Source organism: Leopardus geoffroyi, chromosome B1 (genome assembly GCF_018350155.1).
Source record: "Leopardus geoffroyi isolate Oge1 chromosome B1, O.geoffroyi_Oge1_pat1.0, whole genome shotgun sequence".
Lineage (NCBI taxonomy): Eukaryota > Metazoa > Chordata > Mammalia > Carnivora > Felidae > Leopardus > Leopardus geoffroyi.
Window position 1 is genome coordinate 38,806,141 of NC_059327.1, and position 19,129 is coordinate 38,825,269.

At 38.1% G+C, this 19,129-nt stretch overlaps 1 protein-coding gene across 15 annotated transcripts in view; it reads right to left on the minus strand.

Moving 5' to 3' along the window:
- The window catches only part of PSD3 (pleckstrin and Sec7 domain containing 3), a 796,422-nt gene that overhangs the window by 737,832 nt on the left and 39,461 nt on the right, over nt 1–19,129 (minus strand). For 4 of the 15 annotated variants that reach the window (XR_006707649.1, XM_045458173.1, XM_045458181.1 and 1 more), the window contains exons 1-2: nt 7,575–7,688; nt 5,685–5,826 (exon numbers count right to left, since the gene is read on the minus strand). The exons of 2 other annotated variants lie outside the window; for them this stretch is intronic. The gene's annotated coding sequence lies outside the window, so the exon portion shown is untranslated. Of the gene's footprint in view, nt 1–5,668; nt 5,827–7,574; nt 7,693–19,129 lie in introns of those variants that run through there. 9 more of the 15 variants (XM_045458222.1, XM_045458216.1, XM_045458200.1 and 6 more) reach the window with 5 other exon arrangements.

Consider the following 19,129-nt stretch of genomic DNA (forward strand, 5'->3'; position numbering starts at 1 on the left):
AGCAATTAGTCCATTTACATTCAGTGTTATTATTGAAAGATATGGGTTTAGAGTCATTGTGTTATTTGTAGGTTTCATGCTTGTAGTGATGTCTCTGGTACTTTGTGGTCCTTGCAACATTTCACTTACAGAAACCCCCTTAGGATCTCTTGTAGGGCTGATTTAGTGGTGATGAATTCCTTCAGTTTTTCTTTGTTTGGGTAAACCTCTATCTCTCCTTCTATTCTGAATGACAGACTTGCTGGATAAAGGATTCTTGGCTGCATATTTTTCCTGTTCATCACATTGAAGATTTCCTGCCATTCCTTTCAGGCCTGCCAAGTTTCAGTACATAGGTCTGCCACTACTCTTATGTGTCTACCTTTGTAAGTTAGAGCCTGTTTATCCCTAGCTGCTTTCAGACTTTTCTCTTTATCCTCGTATTTTGCCAGTTCACTATGATATGTCATGCAGAAGATCCATTCAAGTTATGTCTGAAGGGAGTTCTCTATGCCTCTTGGATTTCAATTCCTTTATCCTTCCCCAGATCAGAGAAGTTATCAACTATGATTTGTTCAAGTATACCTTCAGCCCCTTTCTCTCTCTTCTTCTTCCAGAATACCTATGATATGGATATTTTTCTGTTTGATTACATCACTTAGTTCTGTAATTCTCCCCTCATACTCCTGGATTTTTTAATCTTTTTCTCAGCTTCCTCTTTTTCCATAATTTAATCTTTGAATTTACTTATTCTGTCCTCTGCCTCTTCAATCCGTGCTATGGCCACCTCCAATTTATTTTGCACCTCGTTTATAGCATTTTTTAGTCCCTCATGACTATTTCTTAGTCCCTTGATCTCTGTAGCAATAGGTTCTTTACTTTCCTCTATGCTTTTTTCAAGCCCAGCGATTAATTTTATGACTATTATTCTAAATTCTTGTTCTGTTATATTGCTTAAATCAGTTTTGATCAATTTGTTAGTTGTCACTACTTCGTGTAATTTCTTTTGAGGAGATTTTTCCATTTCATCATTTTGGGTAGTCCCTGAAGTAGCTCCAAACTGCAGGGCACTTCCCTTGTGCTGTCTGGAGAAACTTGTGCTGGTGGGTGGGGCTGCAGCCAGACCCGATGTCTGCCTCCAGCCCACTGCTTGGGCCACAGTCAGATTGGTGTGTGTACCTTATCTTCCCCTCTCCCAGGGGCAGGACTCACTGTGGAGTGGTGTGGTCCCTGTCTGGGCTGCTTGCACATTTCCAGGCTTGTGGTGCTGCTTCCATGGGATCTGGCCAAGGGCTTATTAGATCAGGTGGATCCACAAGGTGCACAGGGGCAGGACGGGCAGGCTTAGCTAACCCAGTCCTCAGTGGCCCCCTGAGGGAGGGACGCTGCAGCACCAGGAGGCAGGCAGGCCCATGTGAGGGATGGATCTACATAAGCACAGTGTTGGGCATTTGGGTGGTGCAATCAAGTTCGGTGGCAGGAACTGGTTCCCTTTGGAATTTCGGCTGGGGGATGGGAAAGGGAAATGGTACTTGCCAGCGCCTTTGTTCCCCTGCCAAGCTCTGTCTTTTTGGGACTCAACCACTCTCCCTCTTGGCATCCTCTCACCCTCCCCATTCTCTGAGAGCAGAACCGTTGACTTTTAACATTCCAGATGTTAAGTCCCCCTCGCTGTCAGAACTCGTGCAGTCTGGCCCCTCCACTTTTTGCAAGCCAGACTTCGGGGGCTCTGCCTTGCCCAGCAGGCTGCCCCTCTACCACCCTGGCTCCCTTCTGCCAGTCCGCGTAGCACACACCGCCTCTCTGCCCTTCCTACCCTCTTCCGTGGGCCTCTTGTCTATGCTTGGCTCTGGAGAGTCTGTTCTGTTAGTCTTCCAGTGGTTTTCTGGATTATTTAGGGCGATGTGGGTGGAATCTAAGCAATCAGCAGGACGAGGTGAGCCCAGCGTCCTCCTATGCCACTGTCTTCCAGCATCCCTCTAAGACCAATTTTTAAAAGTAGCTTTGGGAATAAGTATCAAATATTTAAATGCATGGCATCAGGTAAAAGAAAGGCTAATTGGGGTTTTCCTTATGAGTAAGGATTAGAGACACATGATTGCAAAAGATATGTAGTATAAGGATACAAGGCTATTAAACTCATATTTCTATGCTGATAATCAGAACTCCTGATCTATATCTCATTGTATGATCTTTCAATGAACATTTATTGAGCAACTACTCTGGAGAAGTGCTGAGCTAATAGCAATAATGATTCTCACTTTTTGAGCAATTATTGCATGCCAGGCACACTGCTCTGAACATTTTTCATGTATTTATTTAACCCTCAAAAGAATCCCACAAATCATATTCTTATCTGTATTTTACAGATGAAAAAATAGACACAGATAGACCACATAACTTGCCTAAAGTCCCAAGGTAAGTGGTAGTGCCCGTATTCAAATTGAGACAGACCCAGCTCAGTGAATGGGACAGTCAGTCTCTGCAGAGCTCAGGGGCTGTGAGACAAACTCAGATAATGGGGCTGATGTTTCCAGTTGTGTGTGTGTGCGCGCGTGTGTGTGTGTGTGTGTGTGTGTGTGTTGGGTGGTAATTTACTGTATTTAACCTTTCTTTGTCAGCCTTGAGGGGATTAAAAATGTTTAAGCACGAATGCCAAAGGGAAAAGAAAGCATTAGCATTTAGATTCTAATGAATCTAATGGCCTTACGAAATAGGCTTTAAAGGCAGGCACTATTCAGATAGGATATGAAGGGAAGAAAGCTATATTAAGTTCCAGGCCAGCTGTCAAGACCAGAGTTCCATGTAAGGGCAACAGGGGACAGACAATCTGCAAGAAATGGAGGAAAGCCCCCATTCTACTCCCAGGTATAGTGGGAATATGATGGTCAAAAGAGGCAGTTGCTGGGCGCCTGTGTGGTTCAGTTGGTTAAACATCTGACTTTGGTTCAGGTCATGATCTCACTATTCGTGGGTTTGAGCCCTGCATTAGGCCCTGTGCTAACGTCTCAGAGCACTTTGGATTCTGTGTCTCCCTCTCTCTCTGCGCCTCTCCTGCTTGCACTCTGTCTTTTCCTCTCTCTCTCTCTCAATAATAATAATAAACATTTTAAAAAAGAGGCAGTTGTATGTTTGAGAGAATTTGGAAATTCTGGGGGCTAGTTGCCCCTGAATGAATCATAGAGCAGAGCAGCATGTTCAGGCAGAGAAAAGGTCTAGTTTGCACTCCTGAGCTCCTCAAACATCTCATGTGCTGGGGATACTAAGTTGAGAGGCAGCTAACAGCAAGAGAGCTAGGGGTAGATTACCTGGAACAGGGCGAAACACACAACAGGGACTTGGAGGAGGCCACAGCTGGTGGAGCTAAGTCAGCAAAAGAGGCTTGTAGGTCTTTCAGAGCTGAGAAAGAGATGAGTGTGAGTTTATTAGCAGCAGGCCCCGGTAGAAGGCCAGCACAGCCTCTCAGCTGGGATAAGAGAGGACCAGAAAGCACTGCGTGTATTGGAGAGCCTTGTACACTCCCCCGTCAGAGGCAGGGCATCCTCCCTCCCTCCGGAAACTCAGAGGCCAACCCAGAGGAGTCAGATGAGGTTTGGAGGGCTGCAAAAAAGAGTCTAAGCAATTATTTCAAAGATAGCATTATCAATGGGCTATTTAAATTACTGGATCAAACTCAGTTTACAAAGCTGGAGTAAATTTGGTTGCTTTATCTCCCAGAGCAAGAGGAGTAGAGGTGGCAGTTCTCAGTCATGAGGAAGTTCAGAAAATCTATAAACAAATTAAAGAAACTACGCTTTATCTGCACAACTGAGTTTTGGTAGTCCTCTTTTTTTCTTTTTCAACCCTGCTCTGCATATAAACGGTTAACTACAATAAAGTATGGGAAGTTTTATAAGAGAATGATAAAACAGCATTTGGTATGTGTCAGACACTGTCCTAAGAACCCTACTAACTACCTTAAGGCTTACAACATTCCTATGAGTAGTTGCTATTTTTATCATCATTTTGCAGATGAAGACACTGAGACACAGAGAAGTAACTGTCTTAAGATCACACAGTCTATCTATAAGTGGCAGGGCTGGGATTGCACCCATATGTTCTGGCTCAGGAGTCTATGCTGTTAACCTCCATGTTACATTTTTCATACACAAAGTGTGAAGCGAATACAAAGATGATGTGATGCCCTCTGCCCATTTGCAGCCCAGGCTTCTCAGAGGAAGTGTTGGGACTTGGCCTTATGGGGAAGAAGGGAAGCAAAGAGGGTGAAAAACAGGGAAGGCAAAGGCATCAGATCTTAAAGCAACATTCATTCAGGGAAGAACAATTCAGTAGACTCCTTAACATTCAAAAGGGTAACCTTCTAGAACATTCTGTTTGTGAATATTGTTACTGCCTTTGTAGAACAGTATGCTTTATACCCAAGATGTTTTTTCTTCTAACCAAGATCAAAAAGTTTCTAAGACCTTTGCGCTTTGACTTGACTTCTACCACCATGCTATTTTCTTTCTTTCTTGATCACTTTGCATAAAGAAACAGTTTTTATTACTGTATGAGAATGGGCTTTAACCATGAAACAGTAAAGCACAGTTAACTGGGAATGCTTAGCAGTTAGGCTCACTCACTAGCTAACTGATCATCAACCTTACACGACTATGATTAAAATTCAAGCCTCAGCAGAGTAGGTCACAAATTGTTAACACCAGGAAGGTTAAATCTGAGAATGCCATAAGTCTACTGTGTCCTGCAGGCTGGACCATACAGTGTGGAGGAGAGTGGCCTGAAGGGAGCCAGAACTCAGCAGTGGCTAGATCCTGTCAGCTCTCATGTTCCCAGCTCACTACAAGCTGGGAGCCTGAGGGAAAAAGGGAATCAGAGAAGAGGTCTTGGAACATGGACATTCTTTCAACTTATGAAGTGTTCTGGATAATTTTTCAGGCTTACAGTATTTTCCTACATGTGTATTGGCCATTTTTATTTCTTATTTTGTAAATTTTTAGTGTATGTATTTTGTCTTTTTTAAAAATTGTTCATCTTTTTAAACACTTGGCTTTTTTATATACTTAGAATATTAACCAATATATGTTGTAAATTTTTGCTCAGTTGTATTTACCTCTTAAATTTTTAGAAAGTGTTTTTTTTATATAAATTTTTTAAATTTTGTGTGGTTAAATCTATACATTTTACTTTATGGTTCTTTCACTTTTTATACTACTAAAAAATTCTTTCTTACTCTCATTCAGAAAAATAGCCCTATATTTTCTTACATTGGTTTTTGCTTTCATTACATCCTAGTGGTTAAGAGCCCAGATTCTGAGTCCAAAGAAGGTGAGGCTAACTAACTCCTTACTCTGCCCTCTCTGGCTGTGAGAATTTTCCATCCTTCTGTTTCCCCACTTACTGTGAGCCAGGTACTCAAAACTCCAATGAGAGAAGTACTGTCCCAATCACACTGATGAGAAAACTCATATTTAGAGAGGTGAGATTACAGGTGCAGAGACATCCAGTAAACGGGAACTGAAACTGGGTACCAGTTCCCTGTGCTGTTACTAATTACACTTACATTATACCAATTCACACAAAAAATTATCATTTTATTCCTTTACAACATTTAGAATATGGTTCGCTAGCATTTTACATGAGATGTTTGCATCTATCACCAAAAGAAACAATGTTGTGCAGTTTTACTTACAGACCCGTTTTCTAACCTTGGAGTTTAAATGACCTCTTGGCTCTGATGGTATTCAGAACCTACGGTGTCTTCTGAGGACTTAGTTACCACATGTGGCCTGTTTCAAACACATTACTAAATGCTTGGGCTTGGCAGACAATCTCTCTCTCTACTGAGACCTGCAAAGGAAAAGGGACCAAAGAAAGAATACAATAGATCTTCTGCATAATTAATAGCTCTTAGTATGTTTTTCTCTGTGCCAGGAATGAAATAAATATGCTGTAAGTAGGTGATAGGAAGATTCCACTCCCCCAGTGTTGCTTGAAACAAGAACTGTCTGTAGATGGTGTGGGTTCAGTTCTGAGTATTTTTTCAAGTTTTCATTTAATTTGATTAGAAACAGCTGGAGAATCAGAATGACTGTGTAACTTCTCCAATGATACAGAGGGAAAGAATGTTCACAGTGACATAACCACAAGTTACCATCCTGGCTTGATCCACACAGGAAAACAATTTGCATTGCTTAAATTACAAACCCCAAACTTCTTGTCCTTCCAGTGTTCATCTTTTATCTGTTCAGATTAATAGTGCCCCCAGGCTGCTGTCACATGTGCTACTTAGTACATTTTGTCTTTATAAATGGATTTCTTAAAGTATTCATATCAACATAAGATTCTTAACAATCAATAGTATTACTTTCATTATTCAATCATGGGCAGAGGGGAGAGAATTTTCTCTACACAGATCAAGGACTCAGATGTTGACCCAACCCTGAAGAAATGTGCTTCTGGGAGAGCAGATTCTGGTTCTGCTGCTAGCTATTCAGCCTCATGGCAGTAACGGGCCTGTGACCTCCCCCAGCCCAAGCCCCTTTCTGGAGGTATTCTTCCCAGGCAGTGGCCCAAACTCTGTCCTCAGATCCTTGATTGAGTCTCAGACTAGTTTCACAGAGAAGTTGGAGGATTTTTTGCTAGCCTTTTCTATTCTTCATTGTATAATGTAGAAAATTAAATCAAAATTTTAAGTGTCAAGCGTCTGACTCTTGATTTCCGGCTCAGGTCATGCTCTCTTGGTTCATGGGATTGAGCCCCGTGTCAGGCTCTGTGCTGGCAGCACAGATTTTAACTGGGATTCTATCTCTCCCTTTCTCTGCCCTTCCCCCTGCTCGTGTGCTCTCTCTCTCTCAAAATAAATAAACGTTTTTTAAAAAGACTTAAAAAATAATTTAAAAATTTTTAAGTGTCAACCTTACAGAGCCATTGGCAGAATACATAGTACAACGTCTATATTGTGTTTTAATAAAACAAGTTGCCACATGATGAAAACTAATAACGTTTAGTTTTGAAATGTGAAAATGCAGAAAAGAAAGGCAGTAAAAGAGAAAAAGAAAGTAATCCATAATCTCACTACCTCCAAACAACCACGATTAACATTTTGTTATGTGTTTATCCGGTATACAGTATTTTATACTCTCTTTCTCCTTTCTCTGTCCTCCCCCTCCCTCTCATGCAGAGGTCACCTAGTTTATGTTCTCTCACGAGTAGGACACAGAGGTGAAAAAGGAAATGGGCACTATGGGATCCACACACCTGAAAAGTTGTTAGGGTTGACAACTGACCATGGCCTTGGATCTCCACATACCATGTCTTTGCAGCTCCCACTAGACCTAGAATTTTTATCAGCTTACTTCTGAATTATCTACAGCTATCTCAGTGGAGGATAGTTGACAGCCATTTGTAAGCAAGAATGGGATTAAGAATAGAAGCATGTGGAAGGACCAATTTTTCCATGGCTCCTTGGCCCTGGCTAGGCCCCTAGGTACAGCATCTAACCCTACCTTCACCTCTCCAGTGGCTCTTATTATGTCGTATCCAGATAGTTTTAAAATTCTTTTTCTACTGGCGTGCCAGAGACAGTTAAGGCTCACCAGACATTCCATTTGCTCATCAACAATTCCAGCCCTTCTTCAGTTAGGCAAGGCTGTGTGATTAATTCTCCCTTCCCTTGCTGACAAGGAGGACTTGTGTTCTATCCAGATGGTACAGTTCCAAGATGGAATATTGAGGGATTATGTGTCATAAAACCCTTACTGATCCATGTGGAACCCATTGGAAGAGAAAAATAAGTTGTTTTAAGCCCTTAAAACTTTAAGTTTGTTTATTATTATAGCACAACCTAGCACATTCTCACTAAAACAACTGGAATCTCTCTCAGTTGACACTATACATTCATTTTTTTATATCCTTAAAATAAGGATTTGATCATAGTATTTCCTTCTTTAAAAATTATCGGGGGTTGGGGCACCTGGGTGGCTCAGTCAGTTAAGCATCTGACTCTTGATTTTGGCTCAGGTCATGATCTCATGGTTGTGAGATCTATCAAGCCCGAGTCAGGCTGCTTGCTGAGTATGGAGCCTGCTTGAGATTCTCTCTCTCCTTCTCTCTCTCTGCCCTTCTTCTTCTCACTCCCACACTCTGTCACTTTCTCTCTCTCTCTCTTGCTGTCTTAAATAAAAATTAAAAAAAAAATTATCATGGGCTAGCCATTACCTAAATGACGAGGTACAAATGCTTTACCCTGGCAGACTATCTGGCCAACCTATCCCTGTGGGCTAATCTCCTGGTATTATGCCCCCAGACTAAATCCTAAATTGTAGCTACACTAACTGTTAGGCCATTCCTCAAAATGCCATTTCCTGACTATCCCAGTCCTTTAAATGTTATCAAGCCTTTGTTCATCCTGTTTTATTTGCTTAGCTGGCTCTTATGTTTCTTTGGCATATTGTTACATGTCCCACAAGACCCACCTCAAATATATCTGTGAAGTTGAACTCACCTCCACAAAGCATTGTCAGCTCCTTCTTCCAAATTGCCAAGTGCTTGGTAAGATCTCTCCTTCAGGAAGTCTCCTACCACATGATTTATTTACATGTTTGATTTTCTTAAAGGTGGTGGTATAAGATATTCTTTTCTAGCACAATGGCAGTTCCATGGGTATGAAATATGCATTCTCTAAAGAACTTACAGTTGTAGCCCCCCTAAGGTTTGTCAGTCTACCCTCCCTAGACATTGGTATGTAAACCTGATGGTTTCTCAAGCTGTTCGTTATGTTAAGCAGCTTTAAGGTAAATCTGCTTTCTCTTCTTCCCCTAACCAGAATGCTGTCCCTGAATCTCTCCTATATTAAAATTTTAGAGCCAACACTTAGTGCCATTAATGATATCTATCCAAAATAGGTGTGCACCAAAAATGTGTTGATAATAAAAAGAATAATAGCAAATGGTTATAGAGCACTTAATGTGTGCTAGGCAATAAACTAAATATTTATATGCACTATTGTATTCAGTATGCCCAGGTTCATATGGCTGGTAAGGGGCAGGGCTAAGATTTAACCCAAGTTCTCCATCTCCACAGCATTTGTATTGATTAATTAAGGAGCCTTCAAAGTTGATTATTATCCCAAACAATAACACTTAAGCATGAAAATCACCTCCTGCAAAAAACTCTACTTGAGAGTCAGGTCTCTACAAATGGTGTGATGGGCCCAAAATACACAATCTTCTGTATCAGACACATTTTCCCTTTTCAAACTGTCAGTGTGGTGTTCAGATGTTGTATTTTACAGCTCTGGCTGATAAGGTTCAGTGGTTAAGCTCTGTTGTCTGTAGAACTAGATCTGGTTCCAGCTGTGCTCCTTACTGTCAAGTGACCTTGGGCAAGTTCCTGAACCTCTCTCTTCCCCCATTTGGGGGAAAATGCTAGACTTACCTCACTGGGTGGTGTGAGGATTGTGTGAGATAAAGCACAACAGACAACTAACAAGGGACCTAGTGCATCGATACTGCTCAGTATGCTTCTTAACGCATCGTCAGTACCATAGGAGAGAGTGTGCAGCTAGTAATAGTCTCTTCTCAACAATAGTGTCAGCTAGAATGAAGGCCATCCCTGAGCTATCTGTGAGCCCAGTGTTCCCCTCAGTGCACTGAGAACTGAGCAGAACTCACCAGAGGCACTGTCAAATTAGGTGTCCAGACCCAAGTCAATTCCTGGCTGTGCAAACAGCAGAGTTCTCAGAACCTTGTGACTCCATCTCTGGATAATGCAGATAATGATGTACCATGGTATATAGATTTCTGACTTAACTTTAAAATTAATGTATAAAGAAAAAAGAGGTGGAAGTTGTTTGGTTATGTGAAAATTGTGTTTTAAAAAAGATGTATAATCATGGGTCGACTACTAAAGAAAACAAACCATGAATTACAAAAATGAAAGCTGTATGGGAAATGGATTAAGTACTTTTTATAATAAATTGGTATAGTTATTCATTAAATGATTTTCAAAAAGCTTAAAATGTTCATTTGTTTATTCATTCAACATTTTATTTACCATAATCCAGGAACTGTGCTATAAGCACTTTCACATATTGTCTCATTTAATCTCATTCAATATGCCCACTTAGCTCAAGAAATGGGCAATCTCTTCTCATTTTATGAAGGAGGAACTGAGACTAGGCAGTTATACCCATTTTTACCAAAGTTATAACCAAAGGCAGAACTAAAGCTTAGTTTTTAATGTTTTTATCAGTAGTTAAGCATGAGGGTGCTCCAAGGTTATTCACGCCTCTCCCTACAGTAAGTGAACAGTTCAAATCAACAGTTATCCAAGTTGCTTTTCAAGCCACTTTAGCCCTCAGTTCACACCTAACACTTGCACTCTTTAGGCAGAAACCAGAAACTAAAGGGTTTAAGAGACAATCAGCGTTTAATTACTTGGAGGCTATTCATTCAGATTGAGATTCACTTCATAGGCTTTTATTCTCTCTTCCTTTAGAAGAATTTTCCTGCTGAAAAGTTATATCTATGAGAGAGAGAGAGAAAAGGTAAGAAGAAGGAGTAAACTCCATCAATTCAATTTTTCAGAAGAAGAGCTCTGAGAAACAAAAAGAGAGAAATAAGAACTGTACTAGTTCAAATGGAATTTAGAAACACTGAACTCTGCTCATACGACATAATGTGTTTCTAAAAGAAACCATAACATGAGAAGCATCTTCAGAAAGCCTTCTAAGCAGTTGCTGTTGCATTGGTTTGCACCTGGCCAGTGGGTAATAGGTATTTTCCCAGGGCATTTTTGATGAAAGACACTGTGGTAATAGTAAGAAAACTTACGATTTTTTAGGCAATGCCAGAATTAAGGATAAGGTTGTCAAGATGTAAGAATAATTTTTGTATTTTGATTCCTGAGACCTCCAGAACCATTTTCAGAATACCAGTCTTCCTAAAAGAGGCATTATGGCACTGTGGAGTGCAGAGGCTTTGAAACAACACAGACCTGCATTCAAATTTGGATTCCACGCCTCCTTGTGTGATGTCAAACTACCCATCTTTCTTTGTTCTACTGGCATTACCTGTGAATTCACGATTATAATGCCTAACTGTAGGTTGTTCTGAGGCTCAGTGAGTTATCATATTTATACAAAGCTCCAGGGTCCTGGCATACCCTTTTTGGCATTCAAGAAGGTTAATCATCCATTACTCCTTCAGTGCCCCCTCCTGTCACTCTTGAGCCTTGGGTGTCTCTTCCATAGCCTGTAAGCATTGTCCAAGATACCCCTCTGAGGTCCTATGGCTCAACTGCTTGGTCACCAGCTCTCACTGGTGGCCCCATTGTTGCTGTTCTTGCCTGGTTACTTTCCTGAGGGCCCTACTGATCTGCACTTTTAAATTTTGATCACCTGGAGAGGTTCAGCTCCAGAAGTCAGCCTTATCTGATCTAGGCTTGCAGTTAATTTTAGCTTATTAGTTTGCACCCATGTCACAAGGCTTGAACACTTTATAGTAGACAAACTAATAGCATTTAGATATTTAGATCTTTTAAAGAAAAATCTGAGTTGTCATGTGTGTGTAAAACACACCAACTACTATACCTGCACTGTCCAATTTGGTAACCACTAACCACATGTAGCTATGGAATACCTGAAATGTGGCTAGTCATAGGTGCGCTGTGACATAAAGAATATACCATATTTCAAAGATGTAGTTCACAAGAAAAATAATTTTAAGTGTTTAAATATATATTTGTTGGTTAAATAAAATATCATTAAATTTCAACTGTTTCTTTTTACTTGTTTTAATATGACTACTAGAAAATTTTAATATGACTCATATTATATTTCTGTTGGGTAGCATTGTATTAGACAAGACTGCAAAGCAAGTTTATTAACTATTGTGGATATACTGCAGTAATCAACAACTTCAGTACTATCGGGGCAGCTTTTTCTCCGAAGAGATAAGGGAATGAGATATGTATGTCATGTACCCAACATAATTATTAATATTTGAAAGGGTGCTTGCTGCCTTTTGCAGTTGCCTTTCATGAATTATCATATGATGACCATTTCTTTTACTTTTCCAAATAAAGTCACAGATAAATGGTTTTTATTTGATAATGCTAAAATTATGCATAGGCTTTTCTGTTATATGACTAATGCACAATTATCACCAAATGATAAAAGATTTGTCATATCCTATGAAGAATTTACAGTTATGGAGTGGTATTGGTTTTCTGCTTTATTTTTGTGAATGTCAAACTCATTTTGTAAAGCCCTTCAGGTTATTTTGATTAATGTTATGTAAACTATTTTGCATAAGCAACTTTTTAAAAACTGTCAGTTGATCACACAAAAATGCATCAGATTCAATAGTCAGCTTGGAAAAAACAAGGTGACAAACGAAAATGAAAACACTATGGTCCAAAATCTTTGGAACACAGCAAAAACAGTTCTAAGAAAAAAAGTTTATAGATAGGTAGGCCTACCTCAAGAAATAAGAAAAATTTCAAATAAGCAACATAACCTCACACATAAAGGAGCTAGAAAAAGAACAAACAAAGCTCAAAACTGGTAGAAAGAAGGAAATAATAAAGATTAGAGAAGAAATAAATGAAATAGACATTAAAATAACAATAGAAAAGATCAATGAAAATAAGATCTTACCATTTTTGATCTTTGAAAAGATAAACAAAATTGATAAACCTTTAGCCAGCTTCTTTGAGGAAAAAAAGAGAAAACTCAAGTAAATAAAATAAAAAATGAAGGAGGAGAATTAATAATACCACAGAAATACAAATAATCATAAGAAAATATTATTAGGGGTGCCTGGGTGGCTCAGTTGGTTAAGCGTCTGACTTCGACTCAGGTCACTGTCTCACAGCTCGTGGGTTCAAGTCTCCCGTCTGGCTCTGTGCTGACAGCTCAGAGCCTTCAGCTTGCCTTGGATTCTGTGTCTTCCTCTCTCTGCCCCTCACTCTGTCTCTCTGTCTGTCTGTCTCTCTCTCTCAAAAATAAATAAACATTAAAAAATATTTAGAAAATATTATTAAAATTATATGCCAACAAGTTGGACAATGTAGAAGAAATGGATAAATTCCTAGAAACACATAATCTTCCAAAACTGAATCAGGAAGAAATAGAAAATTTGAAGAGATTACTAGTAACAAAATTGAATTGGTAATCAAAAAACTCTCAACAAATACCAGGACCAGATGGCTTCACAAGTGAATTCTATCAAACATGTTAACAAGAGTTAATATGTATTCTTCTCAAACTATTCCAAAAAATAGAAGAGGAAAAAAACTTCCAAATCCATTCATTGAGGCTAGCATTACCCTGACACAAAAATCAAATACACTACAAAAATAGAAAATTACAGACCAGTATCTTGATGAAAATAAATATAAAATTCTCAACAAAATATTAGCAGACCAAATTCAATGATATATTAAAGGGTCATTCACCACAATCAAATGGGATTTATTCCAAGGATGTAAAAGAGTGGTTCACTATTCACAAATCAATCAATGTGATACATCACATTAACTAGAGAAAGGATAGAAAACATGATTATCTCAATAGATGCAGAAAAAAGCATTTTATAAATACAACATATGTTCATGATAAAAACTCCCAACAAAGTGGGTTTATAGGAAATATACTTCAACAAAATAAAGGCCAGTTATTGAAAACACAGCTAACATCATACTCAATGGTAAAAACTGAAAGGTTTTCCTCTAAGATAAGGAATAAGATAAGAATGTCCTCTCTCACCACTTTCCTTCAACCCAGTACTGGAAGTCCTAGCTGTAGCAATCAGCCAAGAAAAAGACATAAGCAGCTCCTGGGTGGCTCAGTCGGTTGAGCGACCAACTTCTGCTCAGGTCATAATCTCACAGTTTGTGAGTTCGAGCCCCGCATTGTGTTCTGTGCTGACAGCTGAGAGCCTGGAGCCTGCTTCTGCTTCTGTGTCTCCCTCTCTCTCTGCCCCTCCCCCACTCATGCTCTCTCTCTGTCTCAGAAATAAATAAACATTAAAAAAATTTTTTAAAAAGAAAAAGACATAAAATATTCAAATTAGTAAGGAAGATGTAAAACTGTCACTATTTGTAGATGACATGATACTATATGTAGAAAAGTCTAAAGACTCCACCAAAAAACTTACAGAATAAATGAATTTAGTTTCAAGATAAAAAAAATTAATACACTGAAATTGGTTGCATTTCTATACACTAATAATGAAGTAGCAGAAAGAGAAATTAACAAAACAATCCCATTTACAATTGCACCATAAAGAATAAAATGCCTCAGAATAAATTTAACCAAGGAGGTAAAAGATCTATTCTGTGAAAACTATAAGGCATTAATGAAAGAAATTGAAGAAGACACAAACGGAAAGGTCCACCATGGTTATGGACTGAGAGAATTAATATTGTTAAAATGTACATACTACCCAAAGATATTCACAGATTCAGTGAAATCTCTATCAAAATACCAATAGCATTTTTCACAGGACTAGAACAAAATAATCCTAAAAGTTGTATGCAACCACAAAAGACCTCAAATAGCCAAAGCAATCTTGAGAAAGAACAAAGCTGGAGGCATCACAATCCCAGATTTCAAGCTATACTACAAAGCTATAGTATAAAATAGTACCAAAATAAAATACCAAAATAGTATGGTACTGGCACAAAAATAAATAGATGAATGGAACAGCATAAAGCCCAGAAATAAGCCTATGTCAGTTAATCTATAACAAAGGAGGCAAGAATATATGATGGAGAAAAGACAGTCTTTTCAATAAATGATGTCAAGAAAATTGGACAGCTACATGCAAAAGAATGAAACTGGAGAACTTTCTTATGCCATACACAAAAAAAATCTCAAAATTGATTAAAGACCTAAATATCAGACCTGAAACCATAAAAATCCTAAAAGAAAATATAGGCAATAATGTGTTGAACATCAGCCTTAATAACATATTTATGGATCTGTCTCCTCAGGCAAGGGAAACAAAAGTAAAAATAAACGATTGGGACTAACCAAAATAAAAAGCTTTTACACAGCAAAGGAAACCATCCACAAAACAAAAAGACAACTACTAAATGGGAAAAGATATTTGCAAGTTATGTATCTGATAAGACGTTAATATCCAAAATATATAAAGAACTTATACAACTCAACACCAAAAAACTAAACAATTAGATTTAAAAATGGGCAAAAGAGGGCACCTGGGTATCTCTGTCGGTTAAGTGTTGGACTTTGGCTCAGGTCATGATCTCATGGTTTGTGGGTTTGAGCCCCAGTGCAGAGCTGCTTGGGATTATCCTTCTCTTCCTCTCACTCTCCCTCTCTCTCTGCCCCGCCTCCACTTGAACTTTTTCTTTCTCTCAAAAAAAAAAAATAAATAAATCTTTTTTTTAAAAAATGGGCAAAGGAACTGAATAGACATTTTTCCAAAGAAAACATACAGATGGACAACAGACATATGAAAAGATGTTCAATTTGCTTATCATCAGGGAAATGCAAATCAAAACCACTATGAAAAATCACCTTATACCAATCAGAATGGCTATTATTAAAAAGACAAGGAATAACAAGTATTGGTGAAGATGTGGGAAAAAAGGGAATGTTCATGCATTGTTGGTGGAAATGTAAACTGGTGCAACCACTATGAAAAACAGTATGGATGTTCCTTAAAAATTCAAAATAAAAATACCATATGATCCAGTAATTCCATTACTGGGTATTTACCCAAAGAAAATGAAAACATTAATTTGAAAAGATATATGCACCCCTATGTTTATCAAAACATTATTTACAGTAGCCAAGATATAGAAGCAACCCACATGTCTATTGATAGATGAGTGGATAAGGACGTGATATAGATATGCAGTGGAATATCACTCAACCATAAAAAAGCATGAGGTCTTGCCATTTGTAGTTACATAGATGGACCTAGAGGTTATAATGCTATGTGAAACAAGTTAGACAGAGAAAGACAAATACCATATCATTGTACTTATATGTGGAATCTAAAAAACAAAACAAATGAACAAACCAACAAAAAACCAAACTCTTAAATACAGAGAACAAACTGGTGGTTGCCAGAGGAGAGGTAGGTGGTGGTGGGATGGGAAAAATAGATAAAGGGATTAAGAGGTACAAACTTCCAGTCATAAAACAAACAAGTCATAGAGATGAAAAATACAGCATAGGGAATATACTTAATAATATCGTAATAATGTTGTATGATGACAGGTGGTGACCACACCTATCATGGTGAGCAGTGAGAAATGCACAGAATTATCTGATCAATATGTTGTATGCCTGAAACTAATATAACACTGTATGTCAATTATACTTCAATAATAAAAAAAATAAGCACAACTCTTTTAGCAATCAAAATAGGACTGGACTACTTTTTGTCTGTTGTTTGAGACATAGTACATTTTTATTTGATCTATATGTGATCCAAATAAACACAGCCTTCTAATGTTCTGTAGAATCTTTATGTTTTTTGAAGTTTCTCAACATATTTGTCTAGTCTAAAAGCTGACCTGATATAAGAAATGTCTATCTCTTTGATAATAGTTTACAAATAAAATGATACATCCAGTGTTGGAATATGCCAGCCAGAATCTCATGACAGTTTGATCATTAAAAATTTTTTCCAGAGTGTCTATTTCAAAACATCTTTGTGTGTGTGTGTGCCTGTGTGTTATGTTTGATTCTCTGAGAATACTATTGGGGTGATTATTTGGGGGGGGGGAAGAAAACTATATATTCATTAAATGGTGTCAAATAAAATTATTGCTCATTGTAAAAAGCTGAAGAGAGAGGTCACAGTATTATCAAATTCTATGAATTCATCAAAATGAAACTATTAGCTTGTATGTACTGTTTGACTATACAAATTGTGTTTTAATTCATTCTTATTTTGATACTCCTGCATTTTTCTTTTCCGTCTAAGAGTGTCCTGATCTTCATTATCTTTTAAAATTCTTCTATGTCATTTTCATAGAAAATGAATGGGCTTTATCAACTCATCTTATCCTTCATGAGTTTTAACCATCAGTAGTTTTTCTTCTTTTATTTTTTAGTTTCTATTGTGATATATAGGAGACATTTTGACATTTTAAGTTCAGTCTTTTTGCTTACCAATTTGGGCTTCCACCAGGCTACTTCTTTCTTGTATTTTAATTTTAGTATGAACAATAAATTTGAAGAAATTTATCAAATTAATTTGAAATTGAGGCATACACAGAGTAATTCAAAGGCAATTTCAAATGGTTATGATGCTGCTTTGTTGTATTAAGCTGCATTGCCACTTAATCAAATCACTCTTCTGCTCCATACATTGAGTTATTGATGATTGAGTTCAGGAGTTTTGTCACTGGATCACTAGTGTCAGTAATTCTTTTGCACATCATTTTCTCTGGTCATCATCAGACTTTGTTAGGAGAAGATACAGTAAAATACTGTAGCTGTTGCAATATGTTAAGGTACATAAAGTGCATAACTTCACACACAGACATTTCCCCTGTATCTAGTACTAGTATAGATTTGTGCTCTTCATGCACAAGAAGTCTGATCAATTCATTCCACTGATTTCCATCAGCAAAGAAAAATACTAAACAGGAATTTTATTATTTGATGCACTGGATCATTGAATCTATTCCTGGGAGAAGATCACTTCCACTTTGACCAAGCATTATTGACAATAGAATACTCTACCAATCATTTTATATGCCTGATAATTAGAAGAATATTCCACAGACAAGTTTCTGTCTCCATATATTCAAATCCTAACTTCTCCACTATCCAGCTGTACTAGTGCAAGTGTCACAAGGCACATCATTATCACAATACGACCTCTGGCCCTGTACAATCACATCCCAGCAGGCAAACAAATATGAGGGCATGGTACCCCACACTGGGAGAGCTCATAGTCACTAAACCCGGCACAAAAGTGACTGTGAACCTCATGGATATATCCCACAAATCCAACTAAATGTATCCTCAATGAACTTCCCCTTAGATGGAGCCTCAAAACTTCATAAGCACTCTAACATACTCAATATGAGAAAAAGGACAGAACAAAGCTGACAGAGACAGAAATCTTGACCAAAGTGCTTAAAATGTGTTTTTTCTTCCTTTTTTGGGGGGCATATCTTAAAAGAACATCTGACATTGTGAACATGTTGCTAAGGTCCTTCCCTGGGGTTCTTGGAAGTGGTCCATAGAAGCCAGGGGCCCTAAAGCATAAGCTTTATTAGCTTCACTATAAGTCAGCCTCGACTCTTATGTCAGCCTTGAGCCAGCGTTCCAGGACATGGACAGGTACCTCAATTCTCTGTTTTGTTAAGGTATGTTACATGCTCATCCACTGTGCTCTTTATCCAGATGTGAACACTGTTTGCCTCCCTTTTATTCAGAAGCATTAATCAGAGTGGAGAAGCCTTCTGATACTTCAGTGGTCTCAATTCTCCCAGATGCTCTGTTGCATCTTAATTCAAACAAACATGTCTCCTCCTGGCTTGTTATGATAACCCAACCTTCCTCAACTGAGCTCCTTACTTCTGGTCTTCTCCGGTCCTCATTATGAGTTATAGAAGAAACTATCTTTGAATAAGTGAAGAATGTGAAAAATTAAACACAAGTTTTATCAGACAAAATTCAAAGAACGTACGTAAGCTTTGTATGTTGACAATGAGAAAAAAAAGTTCCCAAGTATATGATGTTATTTATCATAATGTAGATAACTTGGAAATGATTCTGGGAAGAGCATCAAACATCAGAGTAGATGATGTAATGCACACCCAAAGGAATTTTTAACCCAGTTATGTCATTTGGGAAGGGGTGTGAGACCTACTTTCTAATAATTGCTGTGTGCATTTACAGGGAAAGGGATGAAAAACTTAGCTTGGTACAAAACAATATAAATTAAATCAAATGAATTAAATTAAGTAAAAGATAATTACGGCCAAACGTTGTGAAACTCCATTAGGTTATGGAAGTCTCCCAGAGGAGACACAAGTAATACTATTACTCAAAACTGAGAAAACAATATTATCACTGAATGTGTTATGACTAACTGCATTGTGTTTCTTCCAGGGGACTAAAGGGATGTCCAGGCATATGTTTACTGTTTCT